Source organism: Scyliorhinus canicula, chromosome 2, assembly GCF_902713615.1.
Source record: "Scyliorhinus canicula chromosome 2, sScyCan1.1, whole genome shotgun sequence".
NCBI lineage: Eukaryota > Metazoa > Chordata > Chondrichthyes > Carcharhiniformes > Scyliorhinidae > Scyliorhinus > Scyliorhinus canicula.
Window position 1 is genome coordinate 41510473 of NC_052147.1, and position 20720 is coordinate 41531192.

The window sequence follows — 20720 nt, forward strand, 5'->3', positions numbered from 1 at the left end:
CAAACTCCTCATGGACAGTGACCGGGGCAGGGATCGAACCCGTGTCCTCTGCGCAGTGAAGCAGCAGTGGTCATCACTACGCTACCATGCCGCCCCTCATCACTTTTAACTTCTCTACAAATAAAAGATCAGTAGAATTAGCTGAGGATACTACACCATCTGTGCGTATATCTGTAAACCTCCCATCAATCTCTGAGGATAGTTTTAAGATTGAGTTCAAATTATCTGTAGAGCTCTTTATTGTAAAGGATAAGTGACATGGGAAACACGTGCATTGCTTCAAAAGTAGTACTATCTGACAACAATGCATATTGGTGGTGGGGAAAATGCTGGAGTCAGTTATTAAGGATGAAATAACTGAGCATTTGGTAAGTGGGGACAGGACTGGTCCAAGTCAGCATGGATTCACTAAAGGGAAATCATGCTTGACAATCTTCTGGAATTTTTTGAGGATGTGACGAGTAGAGTGAACAAGGGTGAACCAGTGGGTGTTGTGTATCTGGACTTTCAAAAGACTTTTGACAAGGTCCCACACAAGAGATTTTGTTCATGGTATTGGGGATAATGTATTGACGTAATTAGAGAACTGGTTGGCTGACAGGAAGCAGAGAGTGGGAATAAATGGGTCCTTTACAGAGTGGCAGGCAGTGACTCGTGGGGTTCTGCAGGATTCAGTACTGGGACCCAGCTGTTCACAATATACATTCATAATTTGGACGAAGGAATTGCATGCAATATTTCCAAATTTGCAGACAGCTCTCAGCTGGGTGGCAGTGTGTGCTGTGAGGAGAATGCAAAAAGGCTGCAGGGTGTCTTGGACAGGCTGGCTGAGTGGGGAAAATACTTGGCAAATGCAATATAATGTGGGTAAACGTGAGGTTGTTCACTTATCTGAATGGTGGCAGTTCAGAAAAAGGGGAAGTGCAACGAGACCTGGGTGTCATGGTAGAACAGTCGCTGATTGTTGGCACGCAGGTACAGCAGGCAGTGAGGAAAGCTAATGGTGTGCTGGCCTTCATAGCAAGAGGATTTCAGTATAGGAGTGGGATGTCTTGCTGCAGTTATACAGGGCCTTGGTGAGGCCATACCTTGAGTAGTGTGTGGAGTTTTGGTCTCCTAGTTTGATGAAGGACATTCTTGATATTGAGGGTGTGCAGCGAATGTTCACCAGACTAATTCCCAGGATGGCAGGGCTGACATATGAAGAAAGACTGGATTGACTGGGCTTGTACTTACTGAAGTTTAGAAGAATGAGAGGAGATCTCATAGAAACAGACTAGCTGCGGGAAAAATATTCCCGATGTTGGGGATGTCCAGAACTAGGGATCACAGTTTAAGAATAAGGGATAAGCCATTCAGGACTGAGATGAGGAAGAATGTCTTCTCTCAGAGAGTTGTGAACTTGTGGAATTCTCTACCACAGAGAGCTGTTGGGAGCCAGTTCGTTGGATATATTCAAGAGGGAGCTGGATGTGGTCCTTGCTGCTAAAGGGATCAAGGGGTATGGAGAGAAAGCAGGAGTGGAATACTGAATTTGCATGATCAGCTATGATCAATTTGAATGGTGGTGCCGGCTCGAAGGGCCGAATGGCCTACTCCTGCACCTATTTTCTATGTTTCTACATCACCAACCTATAAAATTACCTGTTACTGCATGGAGTGGTGCAGAACCAGTTGCAGCAATGGAAATATTTTTAAATACACACATGTAGAAATATTGATTGCATAGCAGTATTCTATAAAATAAGCTTCTTGGACTCTCTGCATCAGTTACGCTAAGACAAGTTCTTTCTGCCTTTCACTCTGATGTTCACCTAGCCTAGTGTTACTGCTGTAAGTAATAGGAGCGAACTATACGGTAAATGGAAAAGCCCTGGGGAAAATTGATGTAATGAGAGATCTGGGTGTTCAGGTCCATTGTACCCTGAAGGTGGCTGCGCAGGTCGATAGAGTGGTCAAGAAGGCATACGACATGCTTTCCTTCATCGGAAGGGGTATTAAGTACAAGAGTTGGCAGGTCATGTTACAGTTGTATAAGACTTTGGTTCGGCCACATTTGGAATACTGCATACAGTTCTGGTCGCCACATTACCAAAAGGATGTGGATGCTTTGGAGAAGTGCAGAGCAGGTTCACCAGGATGTTGCCTGGTATGGAGGGAACTAGCTATGAATAGTGGTCGAGTAGATTAGGATTATTTTCTTTTTTTTTTTTAAATAATTTTTATTGGAATTTTTTACAGAACATATAAAAATATAACAACAAGTATAGCAAAAAGCAGTAATATGCAACTAACAGCCCCATAACACCCACAATTCCCCCCATACCGTAACATCACATGTATCACACCCCCCCCCCAAACAAGAGAACTTAACCATAAATTAAAATTAGATAAATCAAATTTAAATAAAATAAGCCAACATAATCAACGTCTCTCCCCCCCCCCCCCCCCCCCCCCCCCCCCACCCACCCCCCGGGTTGCTGCTGCTACTGTCCCAGTACCCTATCGTTGAGCCAGAAAGTCAGATTAGGATTATTTTCATTAGAAAGACCAAAGTTGAGGGGGGACCTCATTGAGGTCTACAAAATCATGAGGTATAGACAAGGTGGATAGCAAGAAGCTTTTTCCCAGAGTGGGGGACTCAATTACTAGGGGTCACAAATTCAAGGTGAGAGAGGAAAAGTTTAAGGGAGATATGCGTGGAAAGTTCTTTACGCAGAAGGTGGTGGGCGCCTGGAATGCATTGCCGCCGGAGGTGGTAGAGGCGGGCACGATAGCATCATTTAAGATGTATCTAGACAGATACATGAATGGGCAGGGAGCAAAGGGATACAGATCCTTAGAAAATAGGCAACAGTTTTAGATAGAGGATCTGGATCGGCGCAGGCTTGGAGGGCCGAAGGGCCTGTTCCTGTGCTGTAATTTTTCTTTGTTCTTTAAGAAAAGTGTTGGAGTGAATGACTGGAGAGATGGCTAAGAAAAAGGAAAAGAACTGAAACGGGGTGGGGGTGGGGGTGGGGGGTGGGAGCAGGGGGAAGAAAGAGATTGAGGAATAACAGGAGTCATGCATGTCAACTACCTGCATGTTATGTGAACATTAATGCTTGAAGCTAGCATCCACTTGTTCCACATTCAGGACCTCGTAAAAATGTATACAGTTAGGCTCCAGCTTTTCACATTCAAACTTGAAAGTTCTTAACTTGTGCCATGAACTACTACATCTTATTTTTTGAGTTGTACACTTGGTTTCTGCAATCTCTGGGTCAGGAGTCATTGCTGTGGTGAAAGGCAACAGATGCTGGGTTCACTTGATAACTTGGCGCTGTGAGGCAGTGCTAACTGTGTCACCCTTTCCCCCAAACATAAATAATATGTGGGTTAATTAAGGAAAGCCAGCATGGGTTCCTTAAGGGAAACTGTTTTACTAATGTTTGGTTTTAAGAGGTAGCAGAGATGGTTAATGTGGTGCACGTAGTCTTCCAAAAGGCATTTGATACAGTGCTGCACAACAGACTCGTGAAGCTTTTCTGCATTCTCTCCAATGCCTTCCTAAATTGTAGCACTCAGAACTGGATGGACACGGTACTCTAGAGGTCAAACTAGGATCTTATAAATAGTCTTGCACTCTATGCCCCTATTAATAAAAGCTAGGATTCTGCATGCTTTATTAAATGTTGTCTCAACCTGTCCTGTCACCTTCAATAACTTATGCACATATACACCCAGGTCCCTCTGCTCCTGCACCCCCTTTAGAATTGAACTGTTTTAATTTTTATATTGTGTTTATATGTTTCCCCCACCAAAATTAGTCATTTGACATTTCTCCGCATTAAATTTCATCTCCCACCTGGACGCCTATTTCCCCAACTTGTCTATGTCCTTTTGAAGTTCTACACTCCCCTCATGGCTCACAATGCTTCAAGTTTTGTATAAGCTGAAATTTTGAAATTGTGCCCTATATACCAATGTCTAGGTTATTAATATATATCAGGAATCGCAAGGGCCCCCATACTGACCTCTGGGGCAACTCCATGCACACCTCAATTTATTTTTCCGAACATCGTTCTGAATCTACAGACTGTAAAACAGCTTGCTTCAGCTCCTCTATTTTCACAATCTCCCACAGGATGCTTGGCCCTATTCAGTTCCTCTTTGCAAGTTACAAATTATATAAAAATGAATTTGTGTATTATTTGCAAATTTAGCCAGTAGGTTGGCTCTGGGATCATAACATTTGTGCTTGTATAAGTTTAGCATGTGTCGCAGTAACTGGGTTGGAGTAACACATGCAGGGGACACTGCTGAATATAGCGCCTCTAGGTAAAATTTAAGCAAGTTAATTAATTGTAGTATATTCTGATATGACTTGCTTTATATTTGATGCAACATAGTGTATGGACACATGTGTTCATAACATTTAACTACACATTTGTACTTTTAGTGGAGATAGTTGTCCAAGGACAAGAGGACCCCCATATGTTTGTGTTTCCCAAGGTCCTAATAATTCTTAATCCTGTTCTGCTAAGAATGGAAGATAATATTGGGTAAATTGAACGTGGAAAGAGAAGCTGAGGTGCCTGTGAACCTTTTCTGGACCACCAAGTGTTTTGTGTTGCAGGAATCCTGGTTTTGAGGTGTTGCAGACTCCGGCACCTGTCCGGGTACATTGAGGGAGAATTTAGAGTGTCCAAATTACCTAACAGCGCATCTTTTGGAACTTGTGGGAGGAAACCGGAGGAAACCCATGCAGACACTGGGAGAACGATGCAGACTCCACACAGACAGTGACCCAAGCCGGGAATCGAACCTGGGATCCTGGCGCTGTAAAGCAACAGTGCTAACCACTGTACTGCCGTGCCTTCCCATTAAACCCCAGATTTCTGGAAAATATGTCAAATTTTCTGGGGTTCTGTCTTGGTAATATTCAATGAAATCTTATTGCCTTCACAGAATCTCTATTGTCAAAATGTATGATTTTCCCAAGTAACTCCAGTAAATTTATTTGACCATTCCTCTCCCATAATTCCATGCTGACTCTCTTCCCAGAGAATAACATTTTTCACTGGCTACAATTTTCTGTTTTAATTTGTTTTCAATGTTTTAATGTAAATATGAATATTTCCTTTATCCCCTGCTATTATAATTTAAAATTCTACACTGTAGAACTTTTCCTCTATGTATTCTTGCTAAATTTCTTTCCCTGCCTTCTCCTGTCAGCAGCTAGTTGATGCTGGAAAATCTGGCGTTACAGGTTCGAACAGCCTTCCGATATATTAACTGATGACCATTAATTACATTGAAGAATAAATGTTGGGAGACTATTTACCTGTGGGACTCTCAGTCAAGTATTTGAATACTTCCAGTGGGGTAATCAGCGAAAGATCAGGAGTGCAAAGAATTGTCATTTCTTCCTTCCTGGCCCTGAAGCCAACTCTAATGTACCCATTGTCATCTTGGTTGAGATCATCTAACTGAGCACATTACCAAGATTGAACCTGGGATCTGACTGGTGTGTCTGGGTGAATATCATACATACCAACCCATAAGACCCATTTAAAGTGCTTAGTAGTTTTTTTTCCCCCTCCCCACTCTCTCTATTTACCCCCTCCCCTCCCCACTCTCTCTATTCCTCTCCTCCCCTCCCCGCGCTCTCTATTCCTCCCTCCCCTCCCCGCGCTCTCTATTCCTCCCTCCCCTCCCCACTCTCTCTATTCCCCGCTGTCTCTATTCCCCCCTCCCCTCTCCGCTCTCTCTATTCCCCCTCCCCGCCCTGCTCTCTCTATTCCCCCCTTCCCTCCCCGCTCTCTCTATTCCCCCCTCTTCTCTCCTCCCCGCTCTCTCTATTCCCCCCTCTCCTCCCCTCCCCGCTAAAGTGCTTAGTAGTTGCTTAGTAGTTGACAGTGCTAAACTATTCCTCCTCGGCGTTCTTGACACATTGTTGTCCAGTGTGCATTTTCAGTCATCCAACTTGGCAGGATTGCACTCGCCTTGTTCCATTCTTATTTATCCAATCATAGCCAGAAAATCAATGGATTTGCTTCACACTCTGGCACCATTACCCAAGGATCTATCCTCATCACCTCCCATTTCTCATGCACATTTGCTCCTTGGCAACATCTGAAAATATGTTTGGTCCCACATATATAATAACGACACCATGTCTTTTTTAAAAAAGGGAATTCATTGAAGACATATCCAGCAAATACAGAAAGTCAATAAAACAAAATAATATTACACAATCCATAATACAGTAGTAGTGCATATAACACTATCGCAATATACCAGGAACCCCCTATATATTTTATATATATATACATCCGCCACACCCCAAAGAAAATTTTAACCAAAATCAAATACTCTCCTACCCTTTAATAACCCACAGTTACTATACCCCGTCACCCTACCCCATTTCCCCCACTGACGTTCTAATACATCTTGAAAAAGTCAATGAACAGCTTCCACCTCATGAAGAACCCCTCATCCATATCTCTAATGGCAAACTTAATTCTCTCTAAATGAAGAGACCCAGCAAGGTCTAGCACACATGACCCGATACTTGGTGGGTCTGAGGGCTTCCAGTTTTAGCAAAATTCTCTTCTGGGCCAACAGGGAGGCGAAAGCCACAACATCGGCCTCTTTCCCCATCAAGACACCCACATCTTCAGAAACTCCAAAATAGGCATCCTTGGAGAAGGCACGACCCCATTCCCACCACCTGAGACAATACATCTGTGACTCCCTCCCAGAACCCCACCAATTTTGGACATGGCCAGAATATGTGGGCATGATTCGCAGGGCACCTGGCACATCGTGCACGCTGATCGACCACGTCTGGGAAGAATTGGCTCAGCTTTGCCGGCGTCGTATGTGCTCTGTGTACAAGTTTAAGTGGAATAAGACTAAGTTTAGCACACAACGAGGATGCATTAATCCTACACAGTGCTTCTTCCCAAATCCAACCTTGCACTGTGCTTCCCAATCCCTCCACCCATTTTGCCGCACTGCCACCATCGAAGCTTCCTCCTTTCTGGCCAACTCGGGTACACATCAAAGATGTTGCCGTCCCCAATGTCATCCACCGAGAGGAGCCAGTCCTGTAAACCCGAGGGTGGCAACATTGGGAACGAACCCACCTCCTTACTCAAAAAGACCCTTATTTGGAACTCATTACCGTTGGGCAATTGATAATCTTCCATCAACTCAGTCAGGTCTGCTAGTTTCCCACCCAGAAATAAGTCCTCGAAGCATTTGATCCCCAAATGGTCCCAGTTCTTAAACCCGGCATCCAATCTTGCCAGGACAAATCTACAGTTACCACAGATCAGGGCCTTTCTGTACATGCCCTCCAGGCCAAAATGTAGCCGGCACTAATTCCACACCCTTAAAGTGGAAACTACCACTGGATTCAATGAGTACCTGTTCGGTGAGAATGGTAGAGGAGCTGAAACCAGTGCCCTTAGGAGGTCTCTCTACACGAGGCCTCCTCCACCTTGCACCACACTGAGGCTTGATCTAATACCCATTTCTGGACCACAACACTATTGGCAGCCGAGTGTAACTCTGAAAGTTATGGAGAGCCAAGCCACCACCCCGTCTATACTTCTCCAGATAAACCCTCCTAATACGGTGAATCCTCCCCGCCCACACAAAACTCCGAATAAGCCTATTGACCTTTCTGAAAAAAGATTTGGGCAAAAAGGTTGAAAGAGTCTCAAATACAAAAAGAACCTCGGCAGGATCATCATTTTTATTGTCTGGACTCTCCCGGACAGAGTTAGTGGCAACCTGTCCCATCTTTCATTTTTTAATTTTAATTTTTTAAATTTAGAGTTCCCAATTATTTTTTTTTCCAATTAAGGGCTAATTTAGCATGACCAATCCACCTAACCTGCACATCTTTGGGTTGTGGGGATGAGACCCACACAGACACTGTGAGAATGTGCAAACTCCACACTGACAGTGACTCAGGGCCGGGATCTGACCCAGGGCCGGGATGAAACCCGGGTCCTAAGCGCCACTGTGCCACCACGCCACCCTTGTCCCACCTTTTAAACTCCACTAAACTTGCCAGAATTAACTTGTAAAGCTGGGTCCACCCTGTTCCACCTGAATCCCCAGATAATGAAAGCCCTTTCTTGTCAAGTGGAACGGGAGCCCAATCAAAGACCCCTCCTGCCCCCTCTGGAGCCAATCAGAAATATCTCGCTCTTTCTTGTATTGAGCTTGTTTCTGGAGAAGTAGCCAAACTCACTCAGATTCCTCGGAATCGTGTTAAAAGGGCAGCACGGTGGTTAGCACTGCTGCCTCACGGCGCCGAGGTCCCAGGTTCGATCCCAGCTCTGGGTCACCGTCTGTGTGGAGTTTGCACATTCTCCTCGTGTTTGCGTGGGTTTCGCCCCCACAACCCAAAGATGTGCAGCGTACATAGAACATAGAACATAGAACAGTACAGCACAGAACAGGCCCTTCGGCCCTCAATGTTGTGCCGAGCCATGATCACCCTACTCAAACCCACATATCCACCCTATACCCGTAACCCAACAACCCCCCCTTAACCTTACTTTTATTAGGACACTACGGGCAATTTAGCATGGCCAATCCACCTAACCCGCACATCTTTGGACTGTGGGAGGAAACCGGAGCACCCGGAGGAAACCCACGCACACAGGGGGAGGACGTGCAGACTCCACACAGACAGTGACCCAGCCGGGAATCGAACCTGGGACCCTGGAGCTGTGAAGCATTTATGCTAACCACCATGCTACCCTGCTGCCCCTGCTACCCTGCTGCCCCAGCGTAGGTGGATTGGCCACGCTAAATTGCCCCTTAATGGAAAAAAATGAATTGGGTACTCTAAATTTATAAAACAAAAGAGAGAACCTTATCAAATGATTCCATGTGATTAGAAATGAACCACAGGAGGTCATCTGCATACAAAGAGAGCTGTGCCCCCTCCTTCCCGCGCTCAGTACCCCTCCATTCCCTGGACGCCCGAAGAGTCATCACCAATGGCTCAATTGCAAGGGGCAAAGAGGGGAGAGTGGGCAACTCTGTCTCATCCTGCACTGCAAAGTGAAGTACTCCGAGTTAACCCCACTAGTGAAGATATTTGCTTTTGGAGCTTTGTACAATAGTCTAACCATGTCCACGAATCCCTGTCCGAACCCAAACTGCTCCAACATTTCATAGAATTATTTCATAGAATTTACAGTGCAGAAGGAATCCATTCGGCCCACTGAGTCTGCCCGAGCCCCTGGAAAGAGCACCCCACTTAAGCCCCCACCTATCCCAGTAACCCCACCTAACTTTTTTGGACACTCTCTGGTCAATTGATCATGGCCAATCCACCTAACCTGCACATCCTGTGGGAGGAAACCGGAGCGCCTGGAGGAAACCCACACAGACACGGGTAGAACGTGCAGACTCCGGACAGACAGTGACCCAGCCGGGAATCGAACCTGGGACCCTGGAGCTGTGAAGCAACAGTGCTAACCACTGTGCTATCGTGCCACCCAAAATGTCAAACAAGTACACCCATTCCACACGGTTGAATGCCTTCTCGTCATCCATTGACACTAAACCTCCATCTCGCTTCCTCTTATGGGCATGATGATTACGTCTAATAGCCTCCATATATTTGTTGCTAATAATCTGCCTATTACGAACCCGGTTTGGTCCTCTTCAACCACATCTGGCACACACCCTTCAATACATGTAGCTAAGATCTTCACCAGAAGCTTTGCATCTACATTTAGGAGTGAAATGGGACGATGAGATCCATGTTGTTGTGTCCTTTTTTGGATGAGAGAAACGGAGGCCTGTGACAGCGGGGGGGGTGGGGGGGGGGGGGTGGAATCACACCCTTTTTCAGCCCTTTGTTATACATCTGCACCATTAACGGACCCAGAAGCGTTTGTAAAATTCAGCTGGGAATCTGTCCGGTCCTGGTGCCTTCCCTGACTGCATGAAACTCAGACACCCCAATACCTCCCATAGTCCTCCTGGGGCCCCCAATTCTTGTGCCCTCATTCGATTCTCCCTTGGAAACACTAAACCACCCAAAAATTATCATCTGAGTTCATCCCCTGGCAAAGGTTCCGATTGGTATGATCTCTGATAGAAGGACTCAAAATTTTCTTGATCCCTGCCGGGTCCCTTGTCACCTCGCCTACTTCATCCCTCAGCCTACAGCCTACCTATTTCCCTAGCAACCATCTGTTTCCTCAGTTGGTGGGCGACCATTCTGCCAGCCTTCTCCCCGTATTCATACACAAACCCTCTAGCTCAGTGCAGTTGTCTCACTGTCTTATCTGAAGTGACCAGATTAATCTCTATCTGGAGCCTTTGGCACTCCTTCAACAGAGCCTCGTCATCGCTTCTTGGCCTTTTGGCTAAGATGAGTGTGGGATCAGGTGTAATGCCTGGATCTGGTATGTCTCTCTTGTGGGGACCATGAATTGGATTCAATTTGAATTGGTTTTTGGAGCAGGCAAGGAGCTGGATTGGGGGTTTGTCCCTGTCCACATTCTGAGCTCCGGCTTTGTAACTCTGATAAAGTAATAATTTAAAAAACAGTGCCTCGTCATGTAATTCCAGGTAACTACAATCGACTGCCAAGATTCCTCCATCAATCTTTTGCTCCACCCTCAGTCTGTGCTCCTGGATCGAGATGAGTTCTCCCCTAACCACAGCACTCCGGCAGAGACTGCCCCCGTGTCGTTCTGATCCATATAGTTACAAATGGCCCCTTCCAAACTCTCATATGTTCCCTTATCCGCAAGGAGACCAACATCCAGACTCCACTGGGGTCTGCAAGGGGACGACTTTTATGCCCACAAATCTACCCAGTGCAGAGTGGTCAGACACCACAATTGCCGAGTACTCTGTCCCTGCCACTCTTGAAATCAACGTCTATCCAAAACAAAAAGTCTATCCCGGAATAACACTTGTGAACATGTGAAAAGAAAGAAAACTCCCTCATATTGGGTCTCCCAAAATGCCACAGATATACGCCATCTATAAGTTGCATGAATCTCGACAGCTCCCCAGCCACTGTCGATATCCCGATATCCTCCCAGACCTAGAATATGTGTGACACACACCCACACACCCTGAGGATGAATCTGTGTGTATACAGATCTGTATTCAGGGACATAATCTGCCTCTCAAAATCCACACCATCCCAGTTTGGGTGTGTACATTCCACAGTACTACTGGGGAGCCCTCCAACCACCCACTCACCAGCACGACTCTTCCACTCAGATCAGAAATGAACTTTTAAAAACAAATTTAGAGTACCTAATTTTTTTTCTTCTCCCCAATTAAGGGACAATTTAGCGTGGCCAATCCACCTACCCTACCTGCACATCTTTTTTATAAATAAATTTAGAGTACCCAATTCAGTTTTTCCAATTAAGAGGCAATTTAGTGTGGCCAATCCACCTACCCTGCACATCTTTGGGTTGTGGGGGTGAAACCCACGCAAACACGGGGAGAATGTGCAAATGCCACACGGACAGTGACCCAGAGGTGAGATTGAACCTGGGACCTCGGCGCCTTGAGGCAGCACTGCTAACCACTGCACCACCATGCTGCCACAACCCTGCACATCTTTTGGTTTGTGGGGGTGAGCCCGATGCAGACACAGGGAGAATGTGCAAACTCCACAGGCAGTGAGCCGGGTCCTCGGTGCCGTGAAGCAGCAGTGCTAACCATTGTGCCACCATGATGCCTCGCAATGAACTTCTTCATTGAGAAAGACACCCTCTTATTAAGACAGCCACTCCTCTCGTCTTCATGTCAAGTCCTGAGTTTTTAAAAATAAATTTAGAGTACCTAATTCGTTTTTTCCAATTAAGGGGCAAGTTAGCGTGTTCAATCCACCTACCCTGCATGTCTTTGGGTTGTGGGGGACGAAACCCACGCAAACACGGGGAGAATGCAAACTGCTTCAAGTCCTGAGTTGTAGACCTGACCAACCCAACCCCTTCTCAGTCTTATCTCATCCCCAACTGTAGGTTGAGTCTCCTGGAGAAACATCATGTCCGCTTTCAGATTCTTCAGATGAGCAAATATGCGCGACCTTTTAACATGTCCAGTTAGGTCCCACGAGGCATCCACTGCCACCGACTTCTATATCTTGGTGCCTAACATTACTCGCATCGTCAGCTTCCCCATACCCCCCATCCCATTCCATCCCCTGCTCTATCCTCTCAAACTGAACCAAAAGAAGAAATATTCGAAACCCTCCCTTCCTTGCATCACCTCGACAGCCACCTCCCTTTCGTTTACTGGTTGTCACACCAGTATGGTGTCCCTCTGCACGAGGCCTGTGACTATCCTGATCCCACCATGTCACCCAAACCCAATCAGAAATAACCACTATCCCACTCTCCACATCTCCCCAAACCCAGAACATCAAACACACCTCAATAACCCGAAAGCAGGAAGGACAATGATAGAGAGAAGAACGTAAAAAAGATACAGAAATTCACAGCAACTAAACTATCAACAATATCATCAACAGCACAGAACAATCATATTTCAACATATTTACAGATTCCCAATCCCCTGGTACCGAAGAAACTTGCCCGCCACCTCCAGAATGTCTAATAGGTGCCCCTGTTTACTAAAGGTGATCCACAAACGGGCGGATACAACATTCCAAATCTCACACCTTCCTTATGCAGGACTGCCTTGACTTTGTTGAATCTGGCTCGGCATTTAGCCAGTTCTGTATCCCAATTGGGGTATATTCTGATTACACTTGCCTCCCACGAGATCTTGCTCGCCTGCCTGGCCCAACTCAGAATTTTTTCCTTGTCCAGGAAACAGTGCACCACCTTCGCCCTTGGTTGCTCGCCCACCTTCAGCTTTCTCCTTAGAGCTCGGTGTGCATGATCAATCTCGAGAGGGAGGCTGAAAACCTTCACACCTACCGGCTTCTGCAGCATCTGTGCGACATACTCCGAGGATTACGAATCCTCCAACCCCTCCGGCAGACTCACTATTCGGATAAAAGCACCTTCAAAAGCGCTTTCCAGTGTCTCGAGGTCTGCTTGCAGCCGCTTTTTTTGCCATTGCTCTTGGCCGCCTGCATTCCGGACCTCACTCGAAATATTACTGACACTGTCAACTGCAAGGATCGGGTCCTCGGGACCACGTTTAAAGGTCCGACCGGGATTTATGGGGCGAGAAGAAGTTTCCCCACTTGGGAGCCACCAGATACACGGCCATCTAGCACATGGCCACCACCAGAGGTCTGACGACACCATTTCTACCTCACTCCTACTTCTCTTAACTACCCCACTCTCTAATTTCTCACCTGAATTTCAGAACTGGATGAACAGAAATTTCTTCTAACCAAATATTGGGAAGACGGACACATTGTTTATGGTCCCTGATACAATTCATTATTCTCTAGCCATCAACTCTGCCCCTCTCCTTAACCACAGTTGACCAGACCGCTGTTTTTGACCTTGCGTTGAGCAAGTAGTACAAGTATATCTGCTCCATCACCAAGACCATTTAACTTCTACCTCCATTATAATACCCCACTATTTCTCAATCCATACCTCAACTGATCTGCTGTTCAAAGTTTCCCAGAGATAATTAGATTTTTTAGCTTGAGGAGATGAGATCATTGCTGGGTGGAGCTCAGAGCGGCAGTGAGTTTGGAGAAGCCTTGAGAGAAAGAGAAAGGTGAATTCTGATTTGCCTGACTCTGATCTGCAATTTCCAAGTGGGATAAATTTAGAAAACAATGTAATCTTTTAAAGCAGAGCAGTCTTGTCTGAAGAAAAGACAGAGGCTGAAACAACTTTTTTGAAGCAGCTATATGAAGATATTCAGCCAGAGTCTGAAGGTGTTCCAACCGCAGCCAAATCTGTTTTATAAAGCAAGTATTACTCTATGTCCTGTCAATTTTAAGATAGATTAAGAGCTGAATGTTTATTTTCTTGTTATTTAATGGGAAATTGTATAGTTGTGTTAAGGGGTACTTGTAAAGCCATTCTTTTTGGATGTGAAGTTGAAGGTTTAATATTGTATTCATAATAAAGTTTTGTTTTAGAAATACCAAAGCCCTATTTTTTCATGCAATCACTCTTGGAGCGAATCATTCTTTCCGCACAGCCTTAAAATAAGCTAAGGTATTGGGGTTTCGGTCCAGTATCCTAGCCACTCTTGGAATCTGATCTGGGATCGTAATATTAGCAACCTTCCCATTTCCTGTATTCCTTAGCCCCCTCTTCATTTCCTGCATTCTTTAGTCCCGCCACCATTTCCTGAATTAATTAGCCCCCCGCACCTCCAATTTCCACATTCTTTAGCCCCACCCTCCCAATTTCCAGCATTCTTTAGCCCCCTCCCTACTCTTCCAATTTCCTACATTGTTTAGCCCCCCGACAGCGATATTGTCTCGTAGAATAAGCAGCCAATCACTAAATTATCCTACCATAAACAAGAAACAAAATGCACTGAATGGGAAATACAAATAGGATTAAGGTAGAAGCTAAAATATCAACTATAAAATTACATGGTTATAAGGAGTTTATCTTAATGGAATAATTTGACATTCCACAAATATATTAGTTATCAAATATAAACCATAATATACATATAGCCAAAAATATACACACAATATAACTTTCATGAACAACCAAATACTAAACCCCCCCCCCCCGTGTCCAAAGAAAGAAATAAATGAATGGCCATCATTTCTGGTAGAACTTCCCCACCGAGCCTCTGATGGTATACTTGACTTTCTCTAGATGCAATACTGATATCAAGTTTTCCATCGATGCCTTGGGTCGAGAGGGGACTCTTTAGTTGAGCAATATACACTTCCTGGCTATTAAGGGGGCGAAGGCAAAACCATCCGCCGTCACTCCCAAAGACGGGGAGTCTAAAACTCCAAATATTGCAACCAGTGGGCATGGTTCTAAGGTTGTCTGTAAAAACTTGAATATTAGTGTCAAAAATAGAGGCCCAAAACGCATGATCTGAAGATAGAATGAGGCTGCACAGGTTTGAAATTGACCCTCTTCCCCCGCTATGCCAAGGCCAGTACCTTTTCCAGCAGAGAAGGGGGGGCCAGGAGGAAGGACGAAAATATTTACGTGAGAAATTCCGAATTTGAACAAAAGGAAAAAAGTTGGGACCAGACAGATTGTTTCTGTCGGAGCTTTTTAAGGCTGGCAAAGCTTCCATGTAGGAATAAATCCCCAAAGTGCACCAGACCGCCCATTCCCCCGGACCTGAACAACAGATCCAAGCCCGAAGTCATGAAGAGGTGGTTGTCACATATTGGGGCAAGTGAGGACAGTGAGAGAAGATTGAAGAGCTGCTGAAACTGCTTCCAAATCCTGAGGGATGAAATCACCACAGGTTTCAAGGAAAGACCTATCGGGGAGAAAGCCAGCAGTGTGGTAATTATGGCTTGTAAGGAGGAGGCTGTGGCACAAGACCATGCCTCTAATCTACTCCAGTTTGATTTCAGATCATTCAGCCATTGTAGGGTTTTCTGCATGTTGGCAGCCCAGTAATAAAACAGGAGAGGGTCAAGCCTCCTAATCCTCTGTGTCTCTGAAGTGGAGCGCTGTGGACTCTGGGACTCTCACCTGCCCAGACAAATACCGTTATTAATTTGTTGACTGTAATAAAAAATGTTTCGGGTAAATAAAATGGGGATACTTTGAAATAAAATAAAAACCTAGATAGAACATTCATCCATCTTGAATTCAACAGTTTGGATCCTGCCTGCTAAAGTAAGGGGGAAGTTATTCCACCTCTTACCGCAATATATAAAAGTAGGTTATCAGCATATAGTGAGATCCGGTGCTCCTAACCCTCTTGGTGCATTCCCCTCCATTCCTCTGACGACCTCCATGCTATCGCCAGAGGTTCAATGGCCAGCACAAAGAGCAATAGAGAAAGGACACAGTCCTGTCTAGTGCCCCTGCCCAACAGAAAGTATTCAGAGGAGGTCATATTTGTGCAGATGTTGGTTTTCAGGGAATTGGACATCCAGGAGGAGAATTTGGGGCCAAAACCGAATCTGTCCAAGAGCTCAAAAAGGTAGTTCCACTCCACCCTATTAAATTCTTTTCTGCATCCAAAGATACTATAACTTCAGATGAGGGGGATAAGACAATGTTCAAGAGACGTAGGACATTGGCCGATAACTGTCTACCTTTGATAAAGCTTGTCTGATCCTCCAAAATTGTATCTGGAGGACGTAGCTCCATCTGGGTCGCCCGGACTTTCGCCAGTATCTTATCAGGGTTAAGGAGTTAAATGGGTCGGTATGACACTCCACTGGGTCCTTGCCCTCTTTCAGGAACACCAAGATTGTGCTTGCGCCAAGGATGGGGGTAATGATCCCCTAGATAGTGAATCATTGAGCTTGTCCAAAGTATTAGTTGCCCTGAGAACCTCATATAAAATTTGGGGGGGAAGCAGTCAGGTCCGGGGTCTTTGGCAAATTGCAGCCGACCAATACGTTTCTGTATTTCTTCTGGGCTTAAGGGGCATTCCAGTTCCCATTTCTTGCCTTCCTCAATGGTCGGGATGTGTAAACCATTTAGAAACCTCATCATGTCTGAAGTATCTGGAGGAGGCTCTGACTTGTATAGCTCACGGTAAAACGTACTGAAATCTGCATTTACCTGGAGCGGCGCTGACACTTGATGACCTTCTTTGCTATGAATCTGAGGAATTTCTCGGGAGACTGCCAGCTTCTTGAGTTGATGCGCAAGAAGATGGCCCGCCCTTCTCCCCACGTTCATAGAAGGTATCCCTAGAACGTTATAACTGATGCAACTGCTTGTTCCTGGAGATCAATTAAAATTGCAGTTGCAAGTTTTTCTGTATATCAGTAATTCCGGCATTGGGGCAGCAGAATATTGACGGTCAACCTCCAATATGGAGTCCACCAGCCTTTGTCGTTCCCCTCTCTTCTTTTTCACAATATGAGCTTTATATGAGAGAATTTCTCCTCTTATGATGGCCTTTAGGGTTTCCCAGAGTGTCGACGGATAATTGATAGTTTTGTTGAGTTTGATAAGTCTGCTATAGCAGCAGACCTTCGCTCACAAAATTTGTTATCAGACAATAAGGTGGTGTCTAGTCTCCAGACCGGGCGTTCAGGAGGGCCAAAATCAAAGCAAAATTCAACAAGATATGAGGGGCATGGTCCGAGGTGACAATTGCCGAGTATTCAGCTGTCTCAGTGAGGGGAGGAGGGATTTGTCAAGAACAACAGAATAAATTTGAGAGTAGGCGCGGTGAACATTCGGGGTTGGGGGGGGGGGGAGAGAAAATTCTTTGCTGTTTGGATGCAGAAAATGCCACGGGTTAACCCCTCCAATATTATCTTTTTTTAATTTGTTTTTATTCAAAATTGTACAAACCACTGCAGAAAGAAAACAACAAAAAACATAATAGTAATAATAAAGATAAAATAATTAACAACTTAACAAAGCAAGTTGGGGTATCTGCCCTTTACAAGTAAAATCAATCCACCACCCATACCGCCCCGCGCCGCCCCCCCCCCCCCCCCCCCCCCCCCAACCTCTGGTTGTTGCTGCTGCTGACCTCCACTTACGTTCCGCGAGAAAGTCAAGGAACGGTTGCCACAGCCTGGAGAACCCCTGCAAGGAAACCTCTTAAGGCAAACTTTATCCTTTCCAAACTTGGAAACCCAGCCACGTCACTGACCCAAGTCTCCACACTTGGGGGTTTCGTGTCCCTCCACATTAACGAGAGCCGTCTCCGGGCTACCAAGGAGGCAAAGGCCAAGACTTCGGCCTCTTTCGACTCCTGCACTCCCGGATCTTCTGACACCCCAAATATCGCTATCCCCCAGCTCTGCTTACCCGAGTGTCCAAGACCTTGGACATAGCCTTTGCAAAGCCTCTCCAAAATTCTGTAAGTGCCGGGCATGCCCAAAACATATGGACATGATTTGCTGGTCTCCCTGAACACCTCACACACCTGTCCTCCACCCCAAAGAACTTGCTCATTCTCGCCACTGTCATATGCGCCCAGTGCACCACCTTAAACTGAACCAGGCTAAGCCTGGCACAAGATGAGGAGGAATTGACCCTGGCCCAGGGCGTCTGTCCACAGGCCTCATCCACCTCCTCACCCAGCTCCACCTCCCACTTGCTCTTCCACCCGAGGCCTCCTCCGCCTCCTGCAGTTCCTGGTATATGTCCGATACCTTTCTGTCCCCTACCCACATGCCCGAGACCACCCTGTCTATCCTCCGGGCCGGTAGCAGCGGAAATTCCCCGACCTGCTTCCTCACGAAAGCCCGGACCTGCAGGTACCTAAAGGTATTCCCTGGGGGCAACCCAAATTTCTCTTCCAGCGCCCTTAGGCTAGCAAAGGTCGCGTCAATAAACAAGTCCCCCATCCTTTTGATACCCGCTCTGTGACAGCTTAGGAACCCACCGTCTATTCTACCTGGAACGAACCTGTGATTGTTCCATATCGGGGTCCACACTGAGGCCCCAGTGCCGTCTCCACTGACCCCAAATCCTCAATGTCGCCATCACCACCGGGCTTGTGGTGTATCGTGTCCGGCGGGAGCGGCAGCGGTGCCACTATCAATGCCCCCAGCTAGTATCCCTGCAAGACAGTTCCCCCACCCGCTTCCACACCCCCCCCCCCCCTCCCTCTACTACCCCTTTCCGAATCATGGATATATTCGCTGCCCAGTAATAGCTGCAGAAGTTCGGCAGCACCAGCCCCCCCCCCCCCCCCCCCCCCCCCCCGGACTGCGCTCTAAGAACAGTCTATTAACCGCGGGGTCTTGTTTGCCCACACAATCCATAATAATCCTGTTCACCTGCCTGAAGAAGGACTTGGGGATGAGGATGGGAAGGCACTGGAAGACGAACAAGAACCTGGGCAGGACCGTCATCTTCACGGATTGCACCCTGCCTGCCAGGGAAAGCGGCAGCATGTCCCATCTCTTAAAGTCCTCCTCCATCTGATCCACCAGTCGCGGTAGATTGAGCTTGTGCAGGGCATCCCAACTCTTAGCCACCTGTATGCCCAAATAGCGAAAGCTCCTCTCCACGATCTTAAGCGGTAGTTCTCCCAGTCTCTTTTCCTGGCCCCTCGCATGTATCACTAAAAGCTCGCTTTTCCCGCCATTCAACTTCTACCCCGAAAGGTCCCCGAAATCTTTCAGGATCTGCATGACCTCCCCCATCCCCTCCACCGGATCCGAAATGTACAGGAGCAGGTCATCCGCATACAGTGAAACCCGATACTCCTCCGCTTCCCCCCCCCCCCCCCCTCCCGAACCAGCCTCCTCCAGTTACTAGACTCCCTCAGCGCCATGGCCAGCGGCTCAATTGCCAGGGCAAACAGCAGGGGGAACAGTGGGCACCCCTGCCTCGTTCCTCGATGTAGCCTAAAAAAATCCGAACGCAGCCGGTTCGTCGACACACTCGCTACAGGGGCCTGATGCAGCAATTTAACCCACCCTATAAATCCCTCGCCAAATCCAAATCTGCCAACACTTCTCACAGGTACTCCCACTCCACCCGATTGAAGGCTTTTTCCGCGTCTGTTGCCCCCACCACTTCTGCATCCCCTCCTTCCGAGGGCGGCATGATCACATTCAGGAGCCTCCGCACATTCGTGTTCAGCTGCTTGCCCTTCACAAACCACGTTTGATCCTCATTGATCACTCCTGGCACACAGTCCTCAATTCTGGTGGCCAGGATCTTGGCCACAGTTTGGCATCTACATTAAGGAGCGATATCGGCCTGTAGGAGCCACATTGCAATGGGTCCTTATCTTGCTTAAGGATGAGCGAGATCAGAGCCTGCGACATTGTCGGGGAAGAATTCCCTTCTCCTTAGCCTCGTTGAAGGTTCTCAACAATAACGGGCCCAACAGCTCTGAGAATTTCCTGTAATATTCTACGGGATATCCGTCCGGTCCCGGGGCCTTGCCCGACTGCATACCCTCCAACCCCTTAACCAATTCCTCCATCTCAATCGGGGCCCCCAATCCCTCTACCTGCCCCTCCTCCACTTTAGGGAACCCCAGTTCGTCCAAGAATCGCTTCATCCCCATCCCCCCCCCCCCCCCCCCCCCCCCTCCGGGGTTTTGACTCATATAATTTACCATAAAAGTCCTTGAAGACCTCATTGATCTTTGCCGAACTCAGCACTGTGTGACCCCCCACCCACCCGTCCCTAATTCCCCTGGCCGCCTCTCTCTTCCGTAGTTGATGCGCCAGCATCCTGCTTGCCTTTTCCTCATACTCGTACACCGCCCCTTGTACCGTCCTCCAATGAGCCTCTGCCTTCCCTGTGGTAAGCAAGTCAAACTCTGCCTGCAGACTCCGTCGCTTTTTTAACAACCCCTTCTCGGGGGATTCCGCATACCACCTGTCCACCCTAAGTATCTCCCCCACCAACCTCTCCCTCTCCATCCTATGCCTCTTCTCCCTCTGGGCCCTGACTAAAATTAGCTCCCCCCGATAACTGCCTTCAGCGCCTCCTAGACCACACTCACTGAAACCTCCCCAGTATCGTTGGATACTCCTCCGAATCCGCCCACAGACCTCCTCATCCGCCAATAGTCCTACGTCCAGTCTCCACAGAGGGCGTTGGCCTCTCCTCCCCCAGCCCCAACTCCACCCAGTGCGGGGCATGGTCCGAAATCGCAATGGCTGATTACTCTACCCCCCTCCA

At 47.0% G+C, this 20720-nt stretch overlaps 1 protein-coding gene across 1 annotated transcript in view; it reads left to right on the plus strand.

The window, feature by feature from the left end:
• The window catches only part of LOC119952876 (kelch domain-containing protein 1), a 130046-nt gene that overhangs the window by 993 nt on the left and 108333 nt on the right, over positions 1-20720 (plus strand).